Source organism: Panthera uncia (genome assembly GCF_023721935.1).
Source record: "Panthera uncia isolate 11264 chromosome A3 unlocalized genomic scaffold, Puncia_PCG_1.0 HiC_scaffold_11, whole genome shotgun sequence".
Lineage (NCBI taxonomy): Eukaryota > Metazoa > Chordata > Mammalia > Carnivora > Felidae > Panthera > Panthera uncia.
In genome coordinates, this window is record NW_026057578.1 from 44927411 (window position 1) to 44937724 (window position 10314).

Genomic DNA, 10314 nt, shown 5'->3' on the forward strand with positions numbered 1-10314 from the left:
GTTTAATGTGACATAACAGTGTACATTTGACTCTGACAATGTTGTTAAGGGTTCAGACAACTTATTGCAGCTACCATGAAATATATGAGGTGAAGCAAGGAAACCTCTGCCCCTCAAGTTGATATGACATTTAAATAACAAAGGATCTCTAAGAAAAATACATTTGAAAGACTCTATAATGTCCCAGAAACATAGGTTATAAAGAGGATTGAGATACAGTTAAACCACATTTTGAAGTTGTGAGCATTTTTATGCCTCAATCAGTTGAGACAATATCTCAGCGACTCAAAGCAGGCTTTTGTGGTAGGATCCCATGGATCTACATTGACTGAACCCCTTGAAGCTCATTGAGCCTTTGTTGTTCATTCTCTAAACTGCTATACTGCTCTCCCTATGTTCTAGTAAAAGAAAGATACCTGTTGCTTGGTAACTTGAAATGCCCACTCCTAAAATCTTGGCAAGCAATAACGAGAAGCATAAGCATATTTCTTGGAACTCTAGCCCTTGCCAGGGAAATTTCTGGAACTCCATTCCTCCCAGCATTTCTTCACACATGGCCAAGAGGTGCCTGAGCTCTGCTCAGCATCAAGTTCTCCCAGCTAAATCTTGGTGCCCGCCATCTTTCTTCATTCCTGCTCTGACCCCACTTGGCAGTGTCTGTGGCTGATTATTTTGCTGCCAATAAAGCCACAAGAGTAGGAAGCTGGCTGCTGTCACCAGTGTTCCTGCCAAGGCAGCTCTTTCCTGTATGTAAGTCCCAAAGGGGCTGGTGCTACTTGTTCTTGGCACTGCCTCTATGCTGCTGAAGCTATGCATGCCACCACCTGAGTTATTCTTTTATTTATTCAGTAAGTAGTTATAATTATTGATAACCTACCAGGCTCTGAGGTAGGTACTGTGGATATAGTGACTATATCGACATAAGGTCCCTTATGGACCTTAGAATCTAATGTTAGATGCACTCACAAAATAAGCAATGCAAACAGAGGAGGCTCTTTGGATTTGAGAATGATTGGAAAGATAAATCTGAGGCTTCACTAGCCTTGTGAGCTAAGGGTTGGGGATTTTAGTCTTTATTCTAAAAGCAATGGAAATCCTTGAAAAGTTTTAATCCAAAGAGTGAAATGATTGGTTTGAGTGTTTTGAGGAACACTCTGACTCAGAGTGGAATTGCAGGTTGCCAGGAGGACAAATGAAAATGGAGAGAACAATTGTGAGGCTGTTATTAGGATGCAGTAGACATAGTGGTAGCATGCACTGGGGTGTGGCCACGGTGGAGATGTAGAAGCTGCCACTGCACTGGGCCCTGCTGCTTCACTGGAGCAAAACCTGACCAAGCACTGGATGCCATATTAGTTCTGCATCAATTCAAGGAGTTTCTATTTTCCTACTGTGGCAACCTGAGGCCTCAGCCCCATAGGAGCATTGACTTACACTACCAATGTCTCATTCCAGCGTGTGCCTGCCATGTTAGTCCTCCATGTTCTGAATGTGCCCAGGAGTGTTGGAATCCAGAGATGAACATTTCTTGGGTTTCAGCCAACTACCTAGAGGTGGGATGTTCATATTCAGGGAACTGGCTGGTTACCAGAGCATAGCTGCTTTGGAAGATGAGCAACGTTTTGGAGGCACATGGAAATTTCAGAGTCACCATTTGGCCACATTTCTATTTCATATAACTAGACAGTTAAACAGATATTTTTCAATACATTATAAGTGGGGTGGTGGTCCACAGTTTCCATCTAAAAGCAGTCGTCTGACTGGAAGTGGCAGTGTTGGAAGTAGGGGTCTTGGATGTGCATTTGTATAACACCCTATAGAAGGTTGAGGAAATGCTAGTTGCTCATATTTAAAAGAAATGGAGGAGCTGATGGAAATGTGGGAGCTGGACTACATCTCTTTCTCCCTCTCCCTCTCTCTCTCTGTATCTCTCTCTCTCTCTCTCTCTCTCTGTCTCATACACACACACACACACACACACACACACACACACACACCCTGCTACCTCCTCTATGCCCAGGAGTCCTGCTTAGAGCCTCTGTCAAAATAAATATTAAAACAAGACCAAATTCCTTAACAGCTGTTACCATAAACTAAGCCAGCAGGGGGCGCACAAATGCAGTCATGGCAAAAGTAGAAACCCTGCTTATAATTCTACCTCTAACTGCAATTCTCTCCTGCCTCCATGATTCAGGAGGGAACAGCAGTAATGTCAGTCTGTACGTGGACTTAGAATCCTAAAAAGCAATGCAAGTTCTTTTTACTGTTGGGACTAAAGACCATTATGTAGCATCTCTTAATTGTTTTTAAAAAATTAGAAATCAACTAAAGCTTCCAGTACCATTAGTTTACAAATTGACCAGAGCACTAACTTAAAAGAAAGAAAGAAAAAACTTGTTATGGCTCCCAGAAGACTCATCATGCACATTTGGGGGAAAAGATAAAATAATCATAAATACCAGATTCTTTTCTGAAAGCTCGAAAAGGCAAGGAAAAAGATGAAGGCAGAAATGATACTTAATAAACACATTCAAGTAAACATATCAGTTTCTGCACACTCCATTCCCATTGGCATCTGAGCATGGATCTTAATTCAAGAGGTTTAACCTACTCCAGGGAAAACGAATAAAAAAGAATGCAGCACAATGCTTGAGGATCTTCACATTTATAGACTGGTATGAACTCTCTCCCCCATACACTGTAACTTGGGGGACTTTCCTTCAAAACTATTAAGGAATCTTCATGGAGCTGGGCAATTCTCAGCAACACTAATAGTGTTCTCGATGTTACTATAAGTGAGATAAATGATAGCTAACTTGTCTGAGCAGACTCATCTAATAACAGAGGCATAGAAGCATAATATGGAAAGAACAGAAATGTTCAATGGCAGAAAACAAGAGCGCATGGAATCACTATGAGCATCTTAGTGTGCGGTCGGTGAGTGAACAATACGTGTGTCTCATCAGTTTTGCCCACATCTCCGTCTCTCTCGAGTGGCCAACTTCTTCAAGAGGTCAGAGTCACAGGGAAAGAGAAGCCCTTTTGGGTTTCAGGAAACCCCAATAAATTTCTAGTGGAGGAATAAAGAGAAAGTCCTTGAGTTATAGGGCATGCAATGGGATCCAGAGATTGAGTCTCTAATATCTACCCACATTCAAGGAAGTGACAAATGTGTTGATTTCAGCCTCAATTCTTACACACCAAAGAAAATCTAAGACAAATAGTCCTGGCTTACAACATTGTCCCACCTAATTAGTTTGTTTGCTCCCTTACCCACTCCCAGTGTGGTTGATGTTATACATTTTCTCCTTATCCACGCTGGAAAACTCCCACCACTCAAGAAAGAGATTTCCTCAAGAGGAGGGAAAAGATGGAGCCAGAACAGTTTGGGCAACTATTTTAGTCTTTGGCATAGAAATATAATGGAAAGGAGAGAAAAGACATATTCAAAACTAAAGGCACCATCTTTTGATATCTAGTTCTCAACATTTTAATATTATGTCTTCACATGACCTGATAGAAACGAGCCTAATGCATGGTTCTGTGTGGGCAGTCACTTGCCTGGTTTGCTCTGTACTCCAGAATCGAGCATGGCTCATTGAATCCTGGTAGCCACACATGGCACTCTTTTACAAGGTTCATCAACTTGTAGTTTCCATGAAGATGACAAATGGGCATGACAATAATTGGACCCACACCCAGAGAATTAGAACAATGTGCATTTTACCATACAGAGACTAAACTGGAAATATAACCAACTAAAAGATTTTGATGTGAACTACTATTACCTTCTCACAAAAGAATTGGTGATATTGCAGAGGCTGGGCAGGAATTCCTCTTTTCCTGACGTGTTCAGAGAGTTAGTGCCATTTTCATTTTGTCCCGTCCATGCTCTCAATCTCATATGCACAGTTAGCTTTCTGCTCTACTTGAGACCCTGAAAATGGCAGCCAGTATGGCAACCTGCTTTCTCACACCTTCTAGCCTGGGCACTGAGAATTTTCTGCCACACCTCAATGGAAGAGTGGGCATTCCAAATTCCTTAGAGGGAAACAACTTCTTCCTGATAAGAGCTTAAACTGAATATGGTTTCCTTCCCTGGAACCACAACATTTCCTATATGGCACCACTGAAATTCCCTGTTGCTTAATCCCTCTGCGCATGGAGTGGGGAGGCCATCTCTGTTGATAATTTCATGCCCAATGATCCACGGGCCAGGACTTCCCAAAGGCTGACCCAGTTGCAAGTGTGTGGTGACTGTGGCACTGGAGAGCTCATCAAATGTAAAGATTTGGGGTATCTACCTCAGCACATTCTGATTCATCAGGTCTAGGAGGGACCCTGAGAACTTTGTTGAAGGAGGAAACCATGGGTAAGCGCTATACCTATATCCCTTAGTAGGGTTCTGGGCTGCAGAGCTACTGGAAATTTTTCCACCTGGACAACAGAGGCTGAATGATAAGTTGTTTCATGGAGTGTTAGGTAGCTTGAGTCTAGTTAGATAATATAGAGGACGTGGGGAAAAAATGTAGCTCCTGAAAAGACTTTAATTGTGAACCCCAAGGTTCTTTCTGCGATGTTTGCCTACTGAGGTTGGTTTTTAGTAGGGTGGAGGGTGTGTTTATAAAGTATGTCAGTGTGGGAAAATTAAAATGAGAAATGGATTAGCATATAGAAGCCGAGAGAAGGCAGAGAAGAAGCAGTTTGTTTCAGACACATCTGGTGGAAACCATCCTGGTCTCCTGTGGCAAAATCCTGATTCAGTCTGTGTCTTTCCACAAGACTACTGAGATTTAAACTGATTAAAATGAAAGAAAATGAGAAATTCAGTTGCTTTGTCCCACTAGCCTCATTTCAAGTGCTCTAAGGGCCACACATTGTCAGGGGCTACTACAGTGCACAGCACTGATAAAGAACATTTCCATCACCACAGATGTTCTGTTGGACAGTGCTGGTATAGAATATCCCCAGGGGTAGATATAAGGTCCCACAAGCAGTGTGATCATGGCTTGGTGATCTTTGTTCTCTGATGTTGGTGGAGCTTACTGAAAGAGTGTCACGGTAGAATCCTTCACTCATTTAAGCTAAAGCCTGTAGACCTTGGTTAAAGGACAAAGAGAAATGTGCATCGTTGGAATACCTCAGTGCTGGTCTGAGCTCTTCTGAGATTATTCAACTGTTAACTTCACGATTTTCTGAATCCCTAGCCAACACTTTTGATGTGGAGAGACAAACGTGTAGAATCCTCAAATCTTTATTATTGCTCTATTTTTTTCCTCCAGAATTGCAGTTGGAGATCTGGCTCTGAATCAGGTGTTCAGTGTCAGCTGCATGGTCTGGAAAGACCCTTAAAAGATGCTGCTCTTCAGAGAATTTCTTCTTCCCGCCATTTTCTGATGTCTAGGGGAAGCAAATGGCCTGAGACTGGCCTTAAGAATCAGGCTGTTGTTTTTTTGTTTTTGTTTTTGTTTTTGTTTTTTAATGGGGATATTGCTGAGGGGTTGGGGATGGAAGAAATGAAAAAGGAATCACGGATGAAGTTGCTATAGGGTGTGCTGTTTGGTCCTATATCCAAAAAGGGCTGGGCACTGAGGCGAGTTTTGCATTATTTCCTGAAGGTGGAGATGTTGGAGCTTGGATGGGCTCTGTGGCTGTGAGGAGAGGCCCAGCCAGCCTTTCCAGAATGAGTTCAGTCTCCAAGTAAAGAGAGCTGATTCTATGATCCTACATTGCTGGCTGGGTGATGAGCTAGGGGTGGGTCACACTTTAAAACAAAAACAAAACTCTTTCAAGTTCTTAGAAAGGAAAAACTGGATCCCAAGCCTGTGGTCTATGACCACATAGACGTTGCTTGCCTGGGAAGAGTTACAAAGAAATCATTTGACAAAAAAAATATTTATAAACTATTTATGCCCCTTGTTACCTTGTTGTAGAAAGGTATTTATGGCTGGTGATTTATGGCCACTACTTTGTCTGGCATTTTTTTAAAATTGGCTAGCTTTCCCAACTTGCCCCAGGGACTCTGGTTCAGCCCATCAATGAATCAATACCCATTTATTTAATGCAAACTGGAGCCAGTGTTTCTCAGCTCAGCATGTTCCTTAGTATACAATTCCTAATGCCTTGAATTCTAATTTACACTAGTACTTAGAAAAACCAGTCTCTGCTGCTTTCTCTCTATTTTCCACTGTACCCTCTGACTCCTAGATCAAAAGCACGGTATCAGGCATATGAGTACTTGTTAAATAAATGAATGAAGTTTAAAAATCAGGCTTGGAGTAGGATGTCCTAAGTTAGAGTCAGTAAAATGTACTTAGAGTGTGGTGGTCAAGACATCATGGGGCACCAGCATTCTTCATAATAACGTCCTATATTTGGGTAGTGCTCTCCACTCCTGCAAAACTCACACCTATAATTTCATCTGATTTGATGTTAAACCCTAGATAATGTTATTAGCCTTTTCATGCCTTCAGTTTTCACCCAAGGCACATAATAAGACACACAATGGATATACCATTATCTTTTCATCAAGATGCTGTAATAGTTATTACTGAGTAATTCTCTAGAATATCTGAACATAAAAAGTCAATCTGAATATAAAAGGGAACATCATCACTTTTGAAAGTTTTTTTTAAAGTTTATTTATTTATTTTGAGAGAGACAGAGAACACACATGAACAGGGAGTGGCAGAGAGAGAGAGAGAGAGGGAGGGAGGGAGAGAGAATCCCAAACAGGCTCCATGCTCAGTGCAGAGCCTGACATGGGGCTCTATCCCACAACACTGGGATCATGACCTGAGCCAAAATCAAGAGTCAAACGCTTAACTGCCCCATCACTTTTGAAGTTTTTAAAGCCTATTTGCTATGGTCTAAATGGGAAAAGCTACCTCCACTAAATTAGTACAATTCAAATACAAATATCAGGTTACCTCTGACTGGGACTCAGCAGAATGTCAGAAACTTGGGCTTTAAAATCCTGCCGAGATGCTTCTGGAAGCCAAGCCACAAACAGATCTGCTTATTTCAAAGCCAACCTATTTTCTATATCTCCAGACTGCCCTCTGAGTGTTTTCCAGGTGGGTTACATAGTCAGCTTGTGTGCACATAGAGTTTTATTCCCCAGGCTATGTATACATTTCTTCAGGACAGAGGTTATGTGAGGCTCCATGGTCAAGAGCATAGGTTCAAACCCTAGCTCTGCCACTTACCAGCTATGGGAGTTAGAATTCTCTCATCTCTTTGAATCTAAGCCTCCTTGTGTCTAAAATGGAAATACTTACCTCCCAGAGGAGCAATAAGAAATCAGTGTGAGCAGTAGTGCCTGGCACGTAATAAATACTCAATAAATGGTAACTAGGGTTATATTTTTATTGAATTTTTTTTTCCTCATTCATCCCTCAGTGCCCTACATAAAGGTTAAGAAGTTGGAAGGCAATAAGTAACCACCTACCAACTGAAGTAGAATGGTTGTTACATGGTATTAATGATCTTGATCTTTCTTTCATTGATTTTTGATCCATTTTCTATATGTGGGTGGGATATATTTAGTACTAATGGTAAGATGATGAAGGTTCAGCATATAATGAAAACATACGTCATTTTTCTTCAGTGGGTTGAGAGGATTCTGGATAAATTAAATACTAAACTTTGCTCTCCTAGAAACAGCTGTTAACATCACAGAAAGCCAAACTAAAGACAACTACAATGTTAATTTAAAAAGCCTCAATTTCATTGACTTGTTTTACATAAGTAAGCCTAATTTAACCGATAGGAAAAAACAATAGCAATGCCCTGAATACTTCATCTCAGCAAATATAGGTGGTTTTTAAAATGAACCTCTCACTCTGAAAATCTAGAAGGGAATCCTTTCTTTGGTAGCATTGTAGGGCAAGCATGTTGGCTGTTGGTGGGAATTCCAGGATCCCAAAGTTAGATTTTCACCTGACATTAGCATTTCTATGGGGAAAATTATGTATGAGATCACATTTTGGGGGAAGGAGAGTGGGTAGCTCAAGAAACTCAAAGCTTCTCTGGAAGGTGTGTCCTCATTGTCAAAATTAACTCTCTGCTGACAATGCTTATCATTTTTCATCTCTTATAAAGTTCTTTCTGTTGCAATGCTCCCACCTCTTACCATAATAATAGATTTTTAAATTTTTACTTATTTATTTATTTTTAAAATTCCAGTATAATTAACATACAATGTTATATTAGTTTTAAGGTGTACAATGTTTCAAACAATCAATTTTGCCAGACTAAAAATAAAAAAGAAGGAGGGGTGCCTGGGTAGTTCAGTCTATTGAACAACTGACTCTTGATTTTGGCTCAGGTCATGATCCCATGGTCATCGGATCAAACCCCACATTGGGCTTGAGCTAAGCATGGAGCCTGTTTAAGATTCTCTTTCTGCCCCCTCCATCAAAAATAATAACAATAAAAGAAGGAAAACACAGCAATTTACATAGCACTGTGATATTTGAATCAATAGCACTGTTCCTATGGAGAACAGAATAATCACCAATTAGTTCAGCGTTGAGAACTCCAATTTATCTCCTTGTGATTTTGTTACTGGACCACCAACAGAATCTTTTTGTTTCTTATCAGTCACTTGCTCTGATTCCCCCTCTCCTGGATATTTGGGATTCTTTCTCTGTGCCAGAAACTTAGCCTCTATTCCTTGCTGATAAGTTGGCATTGGTTTAAAAATGTTTTCTTTTTTTTTAATGTTTATTTATTTTTGAGAGACAGAGAGAGTTAAAGCATGCATGTGCATGTGCATGCATGTGTGTGAGTGGGGGAGGGGCAGAGAGAAAGGGAGAGAGAATCCCAAGCAGGCTCCACACTATCAGTGCAGAGCCCAACAAGAGGCTTGAACTCAATGAACCATAAGTCTTGACCTGAGCTGAAATCAAAAGAAAAACGATTAACTGACTAAGCCACCCAGGTGCTCCTGAAAATATGTTTTCAAATTGATATTTTCATAAAAAATCTAAAGAACAGAGCACAGCATTTTTCAGATGAGGAAATTGACAATGGTACTGTTTCTAGAAGGAGCTACCTAACAAAAAGGGAGGTGGCACGGATGATTGTGTTTTGGAGAGAGGAAGAATGGCACTTACTTTACTGGTCACTATGTTTAAGGCACCCTTCTGAGTATATGCGTCATGTCATGGCTTCATTTCATCCACCAATGCCACTCAAGGATATGTGCGACTATCTAGTTTTTACTTCTGTGGAAATTGAGGCTCAGTGAGATTCAGTTTTTTGAACAGACCATGTTTTTTTTTTTTCTTTTTCAGAAACTCAGCAACCAAAAAAACTTTTCTGTCAGAGCTTCTGATCAAGAGTTGGGAAAATTTGAAATTTCCAGGCTCAACAGTTATTCCAGAAGGAACTATATATGTGAACAATGTTGTTTTACTTTATTGCCATGATGAAATGATTAAACTTTCCAGATATTTCCAATTGGTGAGGTTGGTATGCCATGGAGAAGTGTTGTCAACATTTATGATTAGACACTTTTGCCCCATTGGGGGATGGAGACTGAGTAGAGCAGTGTTTCCGAGATGACCTCCATGGGGCTTAGTGGGAAGGGCTTACACTTACGTCATGGAACAAACAAGTGCCTGGTGCCTTCTTTAAAAATAAAGGCAGGCCAGGGGCACCTGGATAGCTCAGTCTGTTAAGCATCCAACTCTTGGTTTTGGCTGAGGTCATGATCTCGTGGTTTCATGGGTTCAAACCCTACATTGGGCTCTGCTGCTGGCAGTGCAAGGCCTGCTTGGGATTCTCTCTCTCTCTCTCTCTCTCTCTCTCTCTCCCTCTCTCTGCCCCTCCCCCATTCGTGCTGTCTCTTTCCCAAAATAAATAAACTTCAAAAAAAATAAATAAAAGCAGGGCATTAGCTCAGTAAATGTTGCCTTACAAGAACTGCATTGCTTTTTAACCTGAGGTCTACGGGTCCTTGAAGAGAGAGGTCCATGGCTGGAATTCAGAGAATCTGTGAACCTGAATGAAGGAAAAAAAATTATATCACTATTTTCACAAAACTGTGACTGAAATTTAGCATTTCCTTTAGTTATGAATGTAGAAGACAAACTACATTAGTATCAACAATGCCTGTGACCTGTCACCAATAGATATCAGACATTTTCGCATCACATTGTGGTTGTTGCAGAGATATCAAACCAACATTTGTGCTCATCGTTTTGTCAAAATGATGGACATAACTGAATTTATGACTAGGTACTATTATTTAATGCACTAATAAAGAAGTATGCACATGCCATATCACACATCTGTTTTTTTTTAAAT

At 40.7% G+C, this 10314-nt stretch overlaps 1 long non-coding RNA gene across 1 annotated transcript in view; it reads left to right on the forward strand.

Moving 5' to 3' along the window:
- The window catches only part of LOC125936170 (uncharacterized), a 61549-nt gene extending 52102 nt beyond the window's left edge, over positions 1 to 9447 (forward strand). The window contains exon 3 of the long non-coding RNA XR_007461950.1: positions 9300 to 9447. This is a non-coding gene — a long non-coding RNA (uncharacterized LOC125936170). The remainder of the gene's footprint in view (positions 1 to 9299) is intronic.
- Positions 9448 to 10314: the final 867 nt, after the last annotated feature.